The sequence below is a fragment of the Anomalospiza imberbis genome, chromosome 1, assembly GCF_031753505.1.
Source record: "Anomalospiza imberbis isolate Cuckoo-Finch-1a 21T00152 chromosome 1, ASM3175350v1, whole genome shotgun sequence".
Lineage (NCBI taxonomy): Eukaryota > Metazoa > Chordata > Aves > Passeriformes > Viduidae > Anomalospiza > Anomalospiza imberbis.
Genome location: NC_089681.1, coordinates 122,916,512 through 122,934,919, shown reverse-complemented (window position 1 = coordinate 122,934,919; position 18,408 = coordinate 122,916,512). Strand labels below are relative to the sequence as shown.

At 40.1% G+C, this 18,408-nt stretch overlaps 1 protein-coding gene across 2 annotated transcripts in view; it reads left to right on the top strand.

Moving 5' to 3' along the window:
• Nucleotides 1–18,408, top strand: part of BZW2 (basic leucine zipper and W2 domains 2) — a 57,337-nt gene that overhangs the window by 428 nt on the left and 38,501 nt on the right. Inside the window, exon 1 of one of the 2 annotated variants that reach the window (XM_068209716.1) lies at nt 58–191. The exons of the other annotated variant lie outside the window; for it this stretch is intronic. The gene's annotated coding sequence lies outside the window, so the exon portion shown is untranslated. Of the gene's footprint in view, nt 1–57; nt 192–18,408 lie in introns of those variants that run through there. 2 annotated transcript variants of the gene reach the window in all.

Below are 18,408 nucleotides of genomic sequence, written 5' to 3'. Positions count from 1 at the left end.
GTCTCCCCTTTTTGGCTTCTCCGGTGTTCCTTCGTTTTTCCCCCCCGGGGAGGTGCCGGAAGTGGTGCGGGCGGGCGGAGGCGCCCGTGTGTCAATGTGTCCGTCCTTCACTCCTCCATTGTCTCCCGCTGTCGCCGCTGCCGTCGCGCTCGCTCGCCCTCCCCGCCCCGGACCGCGCAACCACCCGACAGGTGCGGCCGGGATGGGGAGAGCGCCAGGCGGGAGCCGTGCCGGAGCCCCGCCGGAGCCCCGCGGCCGCGCTGCCCAGGCGACGGCGGCTGCTGTGGGGCAGCTCCGGCCGGGCGGGCGGGCGCGGCGGCCATGGCGGGGCAGGGCGGGCGGCGGCGTCACAGCCCCGGTGTGGGTGCTGGAGCCCGGGTTCGGAAATGCCGCCGTTCGTGGGTTTGTGGAGCACCGGCGGCGCCGGGTCCGCTGCGGGAGGGCGGCGGTGCGGGCTCGTGGCACGCCGGCCCTTCCTTCCGTGCTCCCGCTTTCCTGCCTTTTTATGGCATCGGTCGGTTGGGTAGTTGGGCTTTTTGTTGTTTTATTTTTTCCAGGCAGGAAGAGCGTTTTGCTCGGCTAAAGCGGCCGAATGGAGCCGCGGTCGTGCTACGGCATCGTGTCTCCGGGAGGAAGCGGGCGCTGATGGATCGGGAGGGGAAGGAGCGCGCTCGGGGTGTTCAGAGCGGTGCCTTTTGTTGGCGCCTTTCTAAAATTAAACTGTTGGTGGAAAAATAATCTTTGTTACAGATCCAACTTTCCACTGTTCCAGCGGAAGCTCGGTAGGCATAGGGACGATCCTGTCGATTCCCTCCAAGGGACAGAGACTGAGGTTTAACATATTTGATTTTTGCCTGTGTTTATACCAGAGAAAAGAGCAGGACCCTGGTACTTGCTGCTGACTTTTACCCTCTTTTGCTCTACTCCTAAATGTATAATTTTTGTATCCTTCCTTTTAAGGAACCCATTATTTTTTCCTGTAACTAATTTTTGAAGGCATGGCTTTATCAGTAAGCTGAATTTTTCTGTTCCTTAGTACTTGCAGGTCACCTCATATTGAAATATTTCAATACATGTTGGAACTTCTCTTTGTAATACTAATCTTGTTCTCTATTTTGATACCTGTTGATGACTTGTTGACTGACTTTCAGAAATGGTGAAGTCTCTCATAGAAGAGCGTGTTCTCAGAATATAGTCTATCTTCCTAACTATTTGGGTAAAAAAACCAAAATGTGATACAATTTTGTTTTAACTAAACAGCCAATTTGTGTATGTTTTCATGATTTTAAAAGTCGTGGAAATAAAAGGGTGTACCACCATCTAGTTTTACTTGCATCAACAAGTGTAAAAAAAAGAGATTGGTTTGGTCTTCAGGTTATAAAAGATTCCCTTGACTTTTTTTGTGGGAAACCAAAAATGTCGTGAAGGAAATGCCATTGAAGCACAAGTGCTTTTAATATTCTGATGCAGAAAACAATCCCCATGTAGTGCTAACAGAAGTATGTCACTGGCTCCACCATGAAGGCTGAAATTAGGATTTAAGTGGTCTTTTGTTGGTTCACTGCAGGGTGTGAAGTTTACCTGCTGTGAACAAGTTTTGTGATACTACAGTGCCCTGATGATCTCTGTGGCACTATTAAATAATAGCCTTCAAGCTTCCTTTTGCATTTAAAAAAAAATCCCAAAAACTGTTGTGTATTCAGCACAGAAAAGTATGCATATGATATTTCTTTTATTTAATATGAGAATGTCATTATTGCCATCCTGCCCTTGTTCACAGAGTGAACAGACAGTTTTTCCTTGGCAGCTGTATTGGATCTCACTTGGTGACTAAGGCTACAGGAGTGTTCCATCTGCAAGGGTAATAAAATACTTTCAGTGCTAGTTAAAACATGTTTCTCACTCTTACCTGGCTTCTGTGTGACCTTCAATCCTGTAATATGCAGATATTTCACAATCTTTAGATTATCCTTGTGAGAGTGTGAGGAAGTGGCATTGCCTCCATTTTATGACTATAATTTGAAGCATGGAGGCAACAAATGATTTTTTTTTCAAGGCAGTGTAGGGAGTCAGTGTCTTGGCAGGGAACTGGAACATGAAAATGTAGGTTCTGTGCCTTTGTGTCCTTCCCTTTAATGCATTTTCTTTTATCTGCTGTATCTGTTTGTTTCACATATTTAAGATGTGTGCATTACTGCTTGGTAATTAATAGTTTATATTTTGAGTATTACAGAGGTAGAAGGAAATGTTAACCTTGGAAATGTTAACCTCACTGTGATTCAGAATATTTTCTAGATTTTAAATTGTATGTTTACGTACTAAAAATTCCCTACTTCCTCATCAGGTGATACATCTGGTACTTGTGATTTGTGAAGCAGGAACTACTGGTGACATTTTTCCACAGCGGTTTGCTGGTTTTACTGCATGGAGGTGTGCTCATGGGGATTTGTGATAGCTATTGTTAACCAATGTGTAGGTGATCCTAAGTGCCCATGTGCAATTATCAGGGGTAAGATTCATGCAAGAAGATAATAAGGATTTCTTTAATCAAGTAACATTCATTTTGGGAGAATGTACAGAGTAATAACCTTTTTCTTGGGTCAGTTTGGGGAGAAGAGAGTGCACCATGAAGCTCTCAGTCTTTAGACATGGAAGAGAGGGAAAGGAAATGCTGAACTGATTTCACTGTTTTCTCTCAAATGACCTACCTTCATTTCTGTCTTGGAGGGTTGCCTGAATTCTGGGCGTGTACTCTGCAGAGGTCAAAGATCCCCACAGTTGCTTTCAGTGCCTGGGCCTGGCAGGGTCAGAAACCTGTCTGACCCACTCCATTTTGTCTAGGGGAAAATAAAATAATAGGTCAAACAAGTACACATAGTTTTATGACTTATTTCCTAGCTCCCATCTCACTGGTTCAGCTAGGGATTTCCTCAGCAAGAAGTGGTGTCTTTGTTAACCTTTATATTTGACAGCCTAAAGCAGGCTGGTAGGCTTTTTAAATTTAGGTAAATTGTGTGTTTCCAGCATCCCATGATTATAACTTTCATGACTGCTTGAAAGAAGACCGCTTCTTTCCTGTTTTAGAGCTTGCTGCTTCATGGTTTTGTTCAATCCCCAGCCCCCAGTTCCTGTTTTGGGAGCTGATGAGGAACTGTTTCCTGTTCAGCCTTGACATGCCATCAGGCCTTGACAGACCTGTGGTGTCCCCTGCCATTGTCTTTTTGCTGAGCTGAAGTCTTAGGTGTATGTCAAATCCATTACATATTGTTGCCAAGTGTGTTTTTGTAAACTAGCTCTGTCTTCCTGCATGCCCTGGGCAATAGGAAATCTCCTACGAGTGGAATTGAGCCTTGCAGACAGACCCCCACTGAGTTTTGGTCCTGCTGTCTCCAATCTTTATAATTATATCCTGGCCAAAGTTAAGAGGATCTAATAGGATTATTCATTTAGATCAATTCAAGTTCATGCAAGTTCAAGGGGTTTTTATTGCTAGAAACATCCTCTGTTTTTTCCTCTCAGATCTCACAAATAGTAATCTGTGGATAAGTTACTTCCGTGCCACCCCCAGCCCAGTTGATTGTCATTGTATAACTCTTAGATTTCTTTGAGTGTTTTTTTTTTTTTTATTGTAAGGGAAGTTTTTTCAACTTTCATCTGTTTCTTGGTTTTAGGGCAGCCACTTGGTCTTTGTTATGATTTGTCAACGTTGCTAAGGCCTGTTTTATACCAGGGGGTAGATTATAAAACCACAGAAAAATAACTGAAACTGGTGAGCACTGTTACGTGTTTTTGAACACAACTGGTGTATCCACAGTAGCTACACACAAGGTATTCCTGTAGCTAAAATGCTAATTTCAGACCTCACTAGAGATCTCCACATGCTACCAGTTCCTTGTGAGACCTTTCACAAAGTTAGGCTTTCTCTGCACTCTGAACTTTAGAAGCAAATCCCAGGACTTGACTCTAGCTGTATCCAAAGTCTGGCTAGATGAGGCTTATGTTTCTTTCATCTTCTCTTGAATCCTGACTTGAAGGATTCTTCCATATATGGAACAGAAGGACACCTAAGTATTTTCCAGAAGATTGTCTAATGCAGACTATATGATGAGCACAGTTGAAGTGGGCAGTGTTCTCTGGCAGGAAATACAGGTCAGAGCAGTGTGAAAATACCAGTTTGGGGCTTGAATGTCTGTATAATAGTAAGGAACTGCTGTGTGGGCTTAATAGTCTGATTTAACTTAGGTGTTGGTTTGCTCCAAGACTTGACCTGATTGAGCAGAGCCAGCTTTGGTGGTCTTGCACCTAAAAATATATCCAGAATAGCAGTCACCTGTAGAATTTTCTTGAAAGAAAACTGTTCACAAGTTTATTTGTATGTGTTGTGAAGTGCATTTTTGAGCATATGCTTTTATTTTGTGTGTCTTTAACTGCTAATCATGCCAGGGTAATCAGAATCTTCCCACAGGGAGTGAGGATTAACAGAGCAAAGACGAAATTTCGAGGTGCTAAGGTATTGTGATGATGATCATGGGCAATCTAAGTGCCTTAGATGAATGTGCATTTGTACTGCCTGGTTAAAAGCTTCCTTTCAAAGTCAGCATTGCTTTCACAACAAAATCAGATACATGTATCTCTTTATTCTTTTATATACTCAACATTGGAAAAAAATTAATTGCTCTTTTGCAGGATGAGTTCACATTCTCTTAATCGTTTGTTCCAGGTAGTTCTAGTAGCAGTGACTTGCTCAGACAATACATGCTTTGTGCTTTTCACATGTAGCTCAAAGTCACTGTGGTTTTATTGAATTAAAAGAAATCTAAGCTTTGAACAAATTGTTTCATGCCTATGAATTCCACGTAGTTAGGTACTTGCATGTTTTGGAATAGATGGCATGCAAGCAGCTTTTTGCTGTTAAAGACTGAGATGTGTTTAGTGACAGCAAAGCATTATGTGTCAGAGTATGCCTGAGCACCTTTGCAAGACGAAGTTATTTCCCTCTTAAGCTTTGCAGGTGGTAGCAATAACCCAGTAAAGCATTAGCACAGCTTCTGTAAGAGTTGGTCCTCAATTGCTTTTCAGATGGCTGTTCCTAAAATAAATTCAAAATTTCAGAGATACAAAGCAAATAAAATTACATAGAGGTGCAAGGGACATATATCTGTGTGTAGGAGGAGATTGAAAAATTACAGCACATATAGAATTTGTACTGGTTTTCGGGATTCATGAGTGCAATACTGGGAAAAACAGTGTTAGCAACATTTAGTCAGTGACAATCAAACCTTTTTTTGGTGAAGAATTGTGGAGGCACTTGGGTTAAACATTTAATTAGGTCTAATTAGTGAGTAATTTTTTAACCTCCAGACAGGATTATTTAATCTCTGCTTACAGTCATGTGCAGATATATGTATCTCTTTGTGGGCTTAAGGTTATTGTTTAGGACAGAGGAATTAGATCATGCATTGAATGGATGTGTGCTGTTAAATTCAGATTGCTTTAAGAGGCATCATCTTTTATTCCTCATTTTCTGTCCTCATTCCTCCTATGCAAATTCAAGAGTTCCTACATCTGTGTTCCTTATAAGGTAATATGCTGTCACCCGCATCTGTCTCTCTCCCTGAGCTTACAGGTGAAGTAATTCCATTTTTATATTTTATGAGCAGTAAATCACCTGTGGACTGCCATGGTTGCCCATTAAACTGTAGATTTGATTTCTGAAATGGTTTATTTTTCCGTGTGATCCAGTGTTGATTAAAAATGACTCCTCTCCTCAACTGCAACAGTACTTACATATTAAAGTAGTAACTGTCTGTTGAAAGATAAATAAAATACTCAAAGATCACTCAGAGGTAATGCTGGTGTGTGAGAGGAAAATTGACAAATGGAAAAAAATTATATTTCCTCCGTAGGGAAGAGTCTGTGGAGTGCAATAATCCTCTGCCATGCCTGAAAAACATTTTGAACTTACTGTACCCTAGTTCTTAAATGTAGCTGTAGATCTTGTAAGAGACTGCAAAAGTCGAAATAAAAAGCCAAGCAGAGTCCACTACCCGCATGCAGTGATGTGGTGGCCATTTTACTGCACTGAAGTGCTCTTTACCATTCTTGCATGCTGTACAGCTGAGAGCAGAATGAAACACTTGAGTTTCAGGGTTTAACAGCTTTGGTCTTCTGTGAAGTGTGGTTGTATAGTCCAAGCACAATACAGGGAACTCATGTTTTTCTAACAATTTGCTGGTAAAACTTCCAAATTGGATCGCTGTTTGTGATAGGGATTGTTAAGTCCAAATGTGACACTTTATGTAGATCAGATTGCAGACTGTTCTCACTCCATCTTTAGATACATTTTTGTTGGCTAAGCTGGTTTTAATAAAGAAAAACATCTTCCTCACATGTGCTGTACAAAACAAATAATTACTGTTTTGTTTTTTAAATTACAGCAAGTCAGGAAAATACTTCCAGGAAGTAAATCAGTAGTAATTCCTACTTTTTCTGTGAGAGCTTTTAGTTGCTATGTGTCTTAAGAGTTTTTGAAATTAGAAATGAGGTTTTTTTCTACTACAGAAATTATAAAATGAATTTTAAAATTCACTGAGTCCTTCATACATATGTATGTTTTTGTCATTCTGTATAAGGATTTGTTCTGCAAAATCTGAGCTATTCTTAGGCTGGATGGAGTTTTGTATAGAGATCACTTACAGTTTTTGCAGGCTCAAAGTGGCAGACAAAGATTACTGCTTTTATTCAGCCTGTAAGACAATGGATTACCTCTAAGTTTCCTCTAAGATTCTAAGTGAGAATTAGGACTGAGGACAGACAGATCAGGCAAAGGAAATGCTAGACACAGTCTGGGACAGAGGTTGGCCAGGGACATTGGAAGGAAACATCTTCTGTGATGTCTTGAATCTCAATGAGTTACACCCTTCTACAATTCCTTCAGCTACTGCAGGCAGAACAATTAAATATGACTTCGGGGTTGTACTTGCTTGTAATAACTACTTTCTCATGTGTTTTCCTTAGATGTGTTTTCATGCAGAAAAGAAGTCTAAGCAGTTCAACGGTTTGTAATTTGCAAGCTAAAGTGATCCTTTCATTTTAGGTTTTGTTTCCATAAATAAAATCCTCTAGTTCTCTAGAAATGTTTTTAAGAGGGAAGATACATTCAGTGCATTCAAGTTATACATTAGTAATTTTCTTCTGATGAGACACAGGGGTGAAATCTTGGGAAGATACTGAGCATTAGATACTGGGCTCATCATTTATTTTCACTAACATTTCGTGCCTTGAGCAATAGAAAATTGGAAAAACAAAGTATGTTACTACTTTTAAATGCCTGAGGAGAAGTCAGCCCTTTAGAAGAGGGGCAGGTGATTTTTTTTTTTTTTTCAATTTACAACCTTCTTTGTATGCACCAATATTGATGTGAGTTTGGTTTGAGTCTGGTTGCTGTTTTTTTCTATGTCTCTGCACCTTTCTGAAGCCTGTGTTAAGTCATTATTGTCTTAGGTCTGCTTTTGCTATTTTCTTAATGTGTGGTTTCTTGTGACTGTGACCTGAGGATCTCAAAATCATCAGCCAGTGCTATGGAAACCCAGTGTTGTGCTGTTGAATACCGTATTCTGCCAAGATGTTTGTTGATTTCTTTCTCTACATTTTGTTTGAAAAGAGGCCCCAGTCAGTGTGCCCCCTGGGCCATGTGAATCCTTGGCTCTGTCCATCAAACTTATCATCCTTCCATCGGTCTCAGCTGCCTTCCCAGCGTGAGGAAACATCTGCTTCCATGCTCAAGCGCATGCATGAGGTCTTTTGCCAGGTTTTGACTTTGGCTGTCTTGTTTTGTGGGGCCTTGTTAAAAGGCTTCTTGAATTAGAAGAAGGAAAGGATGCACATAATTCTCTAGAAGAGACAAGGGAAGGGCTTTACTTTGTCAGCTTATTCCTGTTAAATTGTTTATTGGTGTATGCTGAAAAGTGCTTTTTCCCCAATGTACTTTGCCGACAGTATGTCAATTTGCATTACTGTTGTGCCTGTGAGATTCTTCATGATTACAGTGGACTGGTTGTTTGCTGATTCATGCTGCTAAATTGTCAGGGCATCAGACTCTCAGGTCTCTCCTGAGAGGAGATTGTGCCATTCTTGAACTTTTGTCTGTGAGCAGTGGTTCGCAGCTCACTGAAACCAAATGTGTCAAGCCAAAACATTTCATAGGTTGCCTGCTGGATGCTAGGATTAGTTTAGTATCTTAGTGCCCTCTCTAAGATGTATTTTGTTGAGGTATAGGAAGGCCTCATTCTTTCCCCATTTTCCTTTGTCCTGTCAGTTTAAATAATTGTTGACCTTTTTAGTAGATATCTACACTGCAAAAGCAGTGTTATGAGGAAACAACATAAAGTCTTTTGAAGCTGAGGGAGAGCAAAATCTTGGTGATAGGAACAAGAACTGTAGGCCATGTTCCCCATTTATTGTTTTCAACATACTTGTTACTTTTTTTTTTTGTATTCCCAAGATAAATTACTTAATTTATGGTGAAAAATAGGCTACTAAATTACTGAGTAAAGTACCTTAATTCATGTTCCTAACACTTGATAAGTAAAGGTTCATATCAACATATTTTTATCTGAACTATCAACTTTATTTTTGAAGCATTGTCAAGAATAGCAAAAAAATACCAGTTATTGCAAAGCCTCCAATTGAGAGTCATGTTGAATATCTGCTCTCTTCTTTTAGAATTGAAAAATACTTAATTTAAATTGTCACTTCTACCTTTGCATTTTTATCCTCCCTTAGCAAAGAACATATGCTAACTTTACTAGTTCTTCAGCTTTACAGAATGTATCAAACTATGCAGAGCAACGTTTGAGGTGGGATACAAATGTATTGGTTTGCGTGGCCTTCCAGTCGGTTTGCTGACTTGGAGACTGTATCCAATGACTTAACAGCTCTGCATTCTAGAATTTATCTAGGTTAACTGCCATGTCTTTCTGAAGCCTCAGAGGAGCCAGCCAAGCCTTTCAATGTGGTTTCTCAGTCCAGCAAAAAAAAATCCTCTAGCTGTCTCATTAATAAACCTTGTAAATTATTCATAGTTTGCATCTTCATAGGAAGTGAGTTGTAGAAATCTAATGTAGCTTTTACTGGTGTTTTTGCTTTCTTGTACAAATGTATGTATGCATACACCTACAGATACACATTCCATGGAGCCCTTATTAGGTTATCTCCAGAAGTAGGTTGCTGATATTGGTCTTTCCAGTGCATGAACAGTGATGTAAACAAGAAAATAGATTTCCCTATTAATAGTGTCAAATATCATTGTGCCAATGATGTTGACATGGGCCAAACAACCACAAAGTGGATGCATGCTTTCTCTGAAGGAAGCAAGGCTGTCTGGCATAGAGATACTTTATGCCCTTTAAAAAATATACTAAACATATTCTAGTTAGAAATCCATAACACCTGCAGTAATGCTTGGCTTCAGAAACTGGGTTGGGAGTGGGTGGATGGCTGTGGTCTGATACTGAGGCTATGCTCTCAACTTATTTGTGGTACGCTGGATTTTGAAGCTTTTCAGCCAACAATGAAAGTTCTGTGAATTATTTCAGAAAGATAAACAAGCAGGTCTACTGAATTAACTAAAGAACTGAATGGTATACAAATAGTAATTGCCTTATTGTTAATTTTGGGTGGGTAACTAAATTCCTAACTCTGCCTGAGATGTTTGTAGGTATTACTGAGCTATAGGCTTTCACACAGATGGCAAATCTGCAGGTGTGAAGTTTGATCTGATTCAGATACCTAAAAAGTGCCTTAAATCTGAAGCTGTGAAGCTGTTCACCCATCTCACTCTAAGATGGGCAAGCAGAATATTTTAGATAAGGTATTTTCTGGAAATGTTTGTTTTGCCTTATGGTGAAAATAGGCAAGAATTGCTGGGTCAGACTAGGTGTCATAATTCATTTTTTATGGCAAGTCAAATGCAGCTCATATTTGGGTTCTGACAGCTGGCTGTTTAGTCAAGAAAAGTCGATAGGGGTTTTGGCTTATCTGATTGCCTTCTAGAATGATCAACAGTGAAACAGGGAGTGGTCCTCACAACCAGCAGCAATTAAATTGCTGGGTTTGGCATTGAACTGAGCTGACTGACAGCTCTCTGTGCTTCCATTACCAGTGTGTGGGCACAAAGCACTGCAGTGCATTCAGCACTGCCTGCTGCCTCTGTGGTGGAGTGGGGTAAAATAGTATATACCTGCTCTGATCTACATCTGGGTGAAACAGATGTCTCAGTAACTTCTACTAACTTCTTGTAATGTGATTAAGCTCTTAGGAGATGACGCTAATACTGGAAAACAGATACAAATTAGTGACACAACAGGCTAGTTGCTCTATTTTTTTTCTACCTCTAGTGATTTATATTGTTGCTTTATTTGACTTCCTTTTGTGGCAATGTTTTTTAGTTCTGAGATTTTGGCCACCTGTGTATATAAATGTGTTTTTGAGAACCAAGTTTTCATCTGATTGCAATTATGATCAAAATTGCATATAATTACCACTTTTTGAAAAGCAAAACTGAAGAAGCATTCATAATAACCATTGCTTGTAGTGCTGTGTTTATAGGTAGAATGTGAATTCTTTGAGTTCAGTTTGATGTATTTCAAAGTCTCCTGAATATAGATTACCATCAAAGACATATTCTAGGTTTTATGCTTTTATATTTTCAGATAAGTCTTGAGTTGAATGTCAGTTATGTTTAGATACAGGATGGAAGAAGATTTTTCTTAATCTAAGCAAAGTTAAACTGTGAAAATTGAGAGAAGATGCAGTGCTTTGAGAATTCTCAGGACTGTGTCTGTGTATGATATTCCAAAATAGGGGAAACTTTGCCATATATGATTGCTTGGTATTTGAGCTTTGGGTTGCCAAACCAAAACTGATCTCCCATTTCTGATATCTGAATAGTGTTGGAATCCAATACTCTATGATCAGCATCTTTTAGATATTCCACATATGGAGGGTATGGTGTTTAATATCTAATTTCCCTACCTGAAGATAGCTGAGATTATGTGGGATTTCTGATTTAGCAAAGTAACATAAATTATACTGAGAATGTCATACAAATGTAAATGACACGTAACAAAGTAAAGCAGTTGCAATCACACAATTAAATCACAATACCACTGTGATTCCCATTACCAGTCTTGACAATATTCTCTCTGGGCACCCCAGTTTTTGGAAAGAAATATGTGGCTTGAATCACAATTATGTCTCAAAGATTTTTGCTCTCTGAAGAAAACTGGTTTGAATGTTTTCCCTTATCTTACAAAAAGCAACTAAAGTCCTCCTGCAAAATTAGTAATACAACAAGCTGACCCAGGATAGTCCTCTTGGGATTTCTGTTTACTTCTCCTCCTAACCTGACCTTACTCAGATGCCACCCAGCTCTCAGTGCTGTTGTCCTAATACTCTTGGGTGGAGTATGCTGTCATGGGTGAGTAATGTGAGTAATGTCTTGTGTGTTTGTGAATTTAAGAGACAGCCTTCTCATACCAAAGCTTGGCTTACTGGGAGAAATTTGCCTTGGGTCTATAGTCTCATCTCTGGAAGTGGCCTGTAGTGTTGGTAGGTGAGAAAAGAAAACAAAAAAACCCACACAAACCCCCAAACCAGTGTAGAGAGAAGGGAGTGCTACACTTCTCTTTCATGTCCTGTGAAACTCACAGCAATTGTCAAGCTTAGAAGGTTGTATCATTAATGTGTTTAATAGCCCTTGATAAACTCTTCTTCCATTAATTAATCTAAGAGCTTTCAGGTTTCTGTGTAGAGGAAGAAATGCTATTCTGAAGTAAGGCTGAGGGTGCTGGTATGGGAGCTGCCGAGCAGTGGGTAGGACAGCAAGTGTCTGCTTAGTCTGTAATAGTTGTTTTTCTGACTCACCTAGCATAATAGTTGATTGTGTAGGCACCCCATGGGTGGCCTTTATTTCTTTTTTCCCCCAACACATAACTTGGATAGATATAGTGTCTATTGCCATGGGATTATTTTAGCTTGATCTGAGAGGAGTTGTACCCACCACTGCCTAGAAAGTAACTGCAGGTTGAAGCAGTCCAAGCATTCGTTGCTTCTATTCCCCACTCCAGGAATTTATTTACCAAAACTAGTGTGTTCTGTCAAAGTGTTCATCTGCTCTGAGGAGGAAGAAGCAGCCTCAGGGAATATGGGACTGCTTTTGGGATGCAGGGTGACACAAGTCACTTACAGACTCCATTTTTTGTCCAAGTGAAAACTGCTAACAGCATAATCAGTGTTAGCTGGTGTGTTTGGAACACTAGATATGGTGAAAAATGTTGTATGTTTTCACTGCTGGCCCTTTGTGCCAGAAAGATCAGAATTCAGATATCTGGCAGCTGATTCACTTTCCCTCAGGTAAAAAAAAACATGCATTATCTTGGTGAACTCCTTGCACATGCTTTGAAGAAATAATTAGGGAGTTCTGAATTAAAACTTGCTTTAATGCTTAAAGCAGCTGTTCTGTTAAAATCAAGGCTTTCATCAATTGCAGGTGTGTAGGAGGTGCTGGCTATTAATACATCCCTCCTCCCATTACTGTATTTAGTTCATGAAATAATGAACTGCTAGCATCTGGAGGGCATTGCTTTCTGGAGAATGCACAGATTGTATTTATTTTTAACCTTGTCCCCTTAGTTTATCAGTTTTCAAGTGCTGCAGTGCTGTATCCTGGAGGCACTAGTGATATCCAGTGTTTTTGCTGCTTCTCAGAGCTTTGAGGTAGCAAGAAGAATGGAAGAGGCACATCTGCTGATTTTATTGTTGATAGTGAAATTGCATGAGTAGGGTCAACATTATAAAAACTTCCAGTGGAATGATACATTAAAAAAACAGAAGCAGGATGGACTTGAACAGAGGAGTGGTACTCTATATGAGAAAGCTGATCTTCCTGCCTTCATTACAGAACTGTTATTGTGTTTTCTTGTGTCTTAACAAGCTTTGTTCCTGGGAATGAAGCCTCTCTGGTACTTTTTTTAACATGTTTTCTTCCAAATACCTGCATTTATTGGTTTATTAGAGAGCTGGTTACTATAAAGTAACTCCATTAATGATTTCTTGCAAATGTACTGTGAACAGTGCCTACTGTAGTTGTCCCCTAAACATTAATGAAGGATTGAATTAAATTGCTGCAGTACCTTTACGGTCATGCTTTTGCAGAATTTCAGCTACACCATTTTTCCTACAACAAAATCATCTCTATGGCAATTGCTAAAACACCTGTATTTTTCAGGATGATCAGGACATCTAATGTCTCCAAATTCGAGGGCCCTGTTTTAGCATTTACACAATCCATTGAAAGTGGTGTCTTGTGTGAGGAAAAAACTTTGTTAGCTTTGGAAGAGTTCTCTTTCTTCCACTTGTTTTCTCAGTTCACCTGACCCTGATCTCTGCCTGATGCTGTTTTTCCCCTTCTTTTTCTAAGAGGTTTTCCTATTGGCAAGGTATGCAAGCTTGGAGTTGGCATTTTACCTTCAAATGAATGTTGATTGGCTATGAATCGATCTGTAGCAATGCACCATCTCCATTATTGCAGCCTGTTCCAGTTAAGAGTATAGCACCTAAGAGAGCTCTCAACAGTGAGAAAAGCTCCTGCTAATACCTTGTTCTTAAAGAATTACATCTAATTCCTCCTCTTTAATTGCTGGAAGAAATCTTGTTACTGAAGGACAACATTTTTTGTGTGTCAACCTGAGTTTGTGATTTAATTTTCTTAACTTGTATTTCTACCTGCCAATTATTAGGAATTTTTTACTCTTTTTCTTTTTCTTTTCTTTCACTGACTGTGCCATGACTCATGCATTATTTATATGATTCCTGATGACATAACAGAGAAGTCCATTGTCTCAGAGCTCAGTTTACAGTTCTCTTGACACTGTGAAGTGCATTTGAAAGTGCTTCAGTAGGGTTACTCATCTGAGCCACTTCTGTAGAAATTCCTGGTTAGTGACCTAAGAAGTACCTGCTGCTCTGAAATGAGTGCACTGAGGTGGATCTCTAATGCAGTGTGTGGTTGTACATTTATTGGTGGCAGTAGGAACTGGGGTTTTTCTGACTGTTTTTCAAGAAATATCTTCCTGTGCATTGCAGTTTAGCTGTTAGTTGATGTGATTTATGGTGCAGACTTCAGGGAGTCCATCTTCTCATTTTTTCTGGGTTTATCATGTTCTTAAGTGCCATCTGCATGTCTACCAAGTTCATCTACATGTGTTTTAAATTATTCCAGTGACAGTGATGCTACCACTTCCCTGGGCAGCCTATTCCAGTGCTTCACAATGCTTTCAGTGAAGAAAATTTTCCTACTACCCAATTTAAACCTCTCTTGATGTAACATGAGGCCCTCTTGTCTTGTCTTGCTGCTCCTTACTTGGAAGAGACCAGCTCCCCCTGGCTCTGGCCTCCTTTCAGATGGCTACAAAGAGCAGTAAGGTCTTCCCCTTCCTTCTCCAGGATAGCCCTTCACATGCTGCATGCCCAGTTCATTTTTGGAGAACCTTGCATGAGCACAGGTTTTTATTTATTATTTAATGTGTGGTGGTAAGTTTCATTCTCTTAAGGTATTCATTTCTACTTGCTGCAGAATTAAATCAATTCCTTCTGTTTCATCTCCTTTCTCTCTCCCACTAAGCATGCTAATAAGGGACAAATATTTTTATTGAAGTAGATACACTTTTTACTGTGGACTAGTACTGTTCTGTGATTAAAAAATAAACATTTTTAAAGTATTTAAGTGTCTTGAGAGCTTCTGGAAGGCTCTTTAGGGAAAGACAGGGCATGTGGTTCAGCAGTATTCATATTTCACGTGAACATTAAAACCCCATGTTGATTGTATTTAGCCTGCAGATTTTTATGTTACTGTTTTGTCCCTGCATGTTGCTGTTGAGGCTATAAAATCAGGGAAGAGATTTTAATGTGGCAAGAGCCTGGCTCTGGCTTTTTTGTTCCTAATGAACAGCAGCTTTGGGTTAAAGGTTTCATAAACACGGCAGCTGTGCTGGTGCCTCTGTGGCAAGTCTGCAAGATAAACCTTGTTGCTGGTGCTGCACTTCCTGGTGATTTGTGCCATGGTTGAATTTACAGACCAGCTTATTAGTCACTTCTTAAAAGCATCCCAATGTTTTAGGCACAGAAGGCTCAGTGTCCCGATGGAAAGCGGGAAGCCTGATGAGGATTTGTTGAGAGCCTGTGTCTGCATCGCATCTGCTCTGTCTTCTTGTCCTCTTACATTGCTCTGGTCCTCTCTACTGGTAATGATTTTCCACCTACAGATTTTGTTAGCTCATGATCTAGCTGTCTGCTGCTTTTCAGAGAGCAGAGGCAGCTGCTGGCTGCATGCTGACATGTTTCCTCTCTGGCAAAAGTGCAAGGGCAGCTTTTCCTCTATGCTGCTCAAGTTCAGTAATTTGCATTTAATGTAACTTCTTGGCTTGCTGCTGAAAGGGGTGGAAAACTCTCTTTACCCCAAGCCTGGAACTGTAACTGTGAGAGAATGAAAACACCCAATAACATTGCTGGGTAAAAAAGACCCAGTATGACTTTTTAATGTCCTGGATATTGTTTGGTGGGAAAGAAGAGAATGCCTTTGATTTGTGGGTTGGGATGTTTCCTTCATAGCAACTCTACTCATCTATGCTTCTATTTTATTTGCCTTTGTGATGAGTGCTCCTGTCTTACATGATATCTCAGCAAGGGAAGGAGATGGAAATAACTCCTGCCAAGCATCTGTTCCTGTGAAAGCTGGTGGTGCTGTGTTGGTGGTGTTCTGGCAGCTCTCTCCATCGCCCTGTCAGTCAAATGCCATCGGCGCCAGTCCCCACAGCAGCAGCAGCATTTTGTGGAGCTGTGCTGCTTGACCTCCCTCCCCAGCCCCCCTCCTCAACTCCCCCCACAATCCAGTGAGCTGCCCAGAGGGTCACTGCCTGCCCTGGGAGCTGTATTTTGTGCCCTGCACACAAAGAGCCATAAAATCCTGGTAGTTGCTATTAAAATGTTGTTCTTTTTCTTATGTTGTCTGGAATTGATTCCCTTCTCTCTGTAACTAGGGCAGTGAAGTTTTGCTGCTGTGAAGCAACATGTTCAATTCATCTGAACTTGTTAATTTTTCAAGAATCTCAGATGATTCTGATATTTTGGTCCAAAGAAGTGCAAAATGATGCTTAGAAAAACAGTGTTGCTTTGAATAAAGCTTTTCAGTTTTTTTTTCAATTTGAGCAAAATGTTTCCAAGAACAAATGGTAGAAACTTCAGCCTTACCAAGGCTTTAAATAATTTAGGAGTTAATCATCGTAAGAATTTCCCTGTGGTGTGGATAAAAGACTGCATTTCTCTAACTTAAGCAAGTTCATACTTGCTGAAGTAGTGAAAAGACTTTTACTTCATCTGTTGCAGGTTTTATAAATCAATTTTCTTAATTAATGCTGGATTTATTAATTAAAACTTACAATTTTTATTAATAGTGTGAGAAGGATCGCTTGATTAGAACAACTGCTATATAATATGCATCTGCATATCTACAACTGTATATGTCCCTCAGTTTTATTTTAATTGTTTAGGGTCATTAGCATAAAAGTGACGAGCAACTGTAGAGAAAGCTTAGCTCCTGGACTTCAAGGAGTCTCACGAGAATGTGCCAGCTTACCAATTTATGAATTTTTAAAGTATGACTCTGTTTTACACAAGCTGGTTAATAAGAGTGGGAGTGGAATTTGGTAAACTTTAAAGTCATACTTTTTTTTTTTTTCTGATGAATTTTGTCGCTGCAAGTTAGTAATTAGCAAGCTTAGACATTTTATGGTTTGTATAGAAAATGAACCCATTGTGGAGCATAGTGCCAGGTTCTGTACTGCTCTGACATCTGCTTGAGTACTGAGCAGTAAATCGAGAGTAAAGCTTCTATTGCTTAGCCTCTCCCATCTTCTGCTGAAGAGTGGAGTCTGTGAAAGGAGTGAGCTGTCCTTTCCATATCTCTTGCTTGCTTTCCTGCTGACAATTCATGTGAATCATGGAGGATGTTGGGCTAGAAAACCACAAGTTTGGCTGGTGGTTTGGGTTTTCTTTTGGAGGCTATTCCCTTCCTACCCATACATAACCTTAAGATCCTAGTGCCACTGAAACCACCATGACTTCTCTAGCTGCCATTTCAAAACTGGCCATTGGCTTTGAGCCACCCAGGTGCTGTACCTTTCAAAATGGAGAATCTATGTAAGAGTTCAAGGTCTTAAGTGATTTCAAGGTTTTACAGCTATCTGACACCATGGAGGCAGGCTGCACTCTCTGATGCAATCAAATGTGCCCTGCAAGTTTATATGCTGCCACCCTAAATTTACAGCCTTCAGCTACCACTTGTGCTGTTGTTGGTTTCTTAAAAAAGAAGTTTTTGCATTGCATTCACTTTCATAAATTTTAAACTACTATGCAGGCATTTGTTGTGGTAGCAACAGCACTTCAAAATCTCATTTTCAGGAGCTGATGCCATTCTTGATTGTTGTGTAGATCACTGGGTTGGTTTTGCTCAGTCTCAAGACGTTTCTTAATGAAGGATCCTGAGCCATAGCTTGAGGCAGTGCCTTAGAAAGCCAGACCCTCACTTGAGCAGATTAAAGCACAGTACATTTAAAGCTAAATATAGCAGAAGGCATATCCTGTGTTCCTAGTAATTAGCTATTCAAGAGTCTCTTCTGTTGCTCTGAAGCTCTAGTCATTAAATCTGCCACAAGTTGGGAATCCTGCTTTAACTGTTTGTGTTTTTTTAAATCTTTTTCCCAGCTGTTTTAAAGGACATATTTTATGTTCATGGGCAACAGTTAAAATCCACAGTCAAGCCTCAGGTACATGCAAGTGTTTTTGCAGCTTAAAAATACACTGCATCCAAGGAAAGAAGTCTGGTATTAGAAATTTTGTGTATGCATTTTTGTCTTTTACAGAAACAGTGAAACTGTACCAGTATGCTGTGTTGAAGGCTTTTGTGTGTTCCTTAAGGAAGTGGGCACTGTGACCCCAGCCTGACAGCACGTTTTTGCTCTGGAAGAGCTGTAAAAAGTGGATTCTTACAGTTCTTACCTGCTGTATGGCTCACTTGACAGTTTCTTTGCAAACCTCTTGGGCTCCTCTTGCCATTTCTTGAAATTAATGTTTTTAGAATAAGGTGTAAGGTGTACAGGCAAAACATAAAAACAAGTCAAAAATAACTAGGTGAATGTTATAGATAATTCTCTTTACAAATAACTGAAGGTCAGAAAGACAAAGCAGATAACTATGTCAAATCTAGCCAGTCACTGGCTAGAGGCTGGACTGTTGCTTATCCCTGTAGACTGCTAGATTGTCTGCCTAATTAACTTATAAAGCACCTCCTGT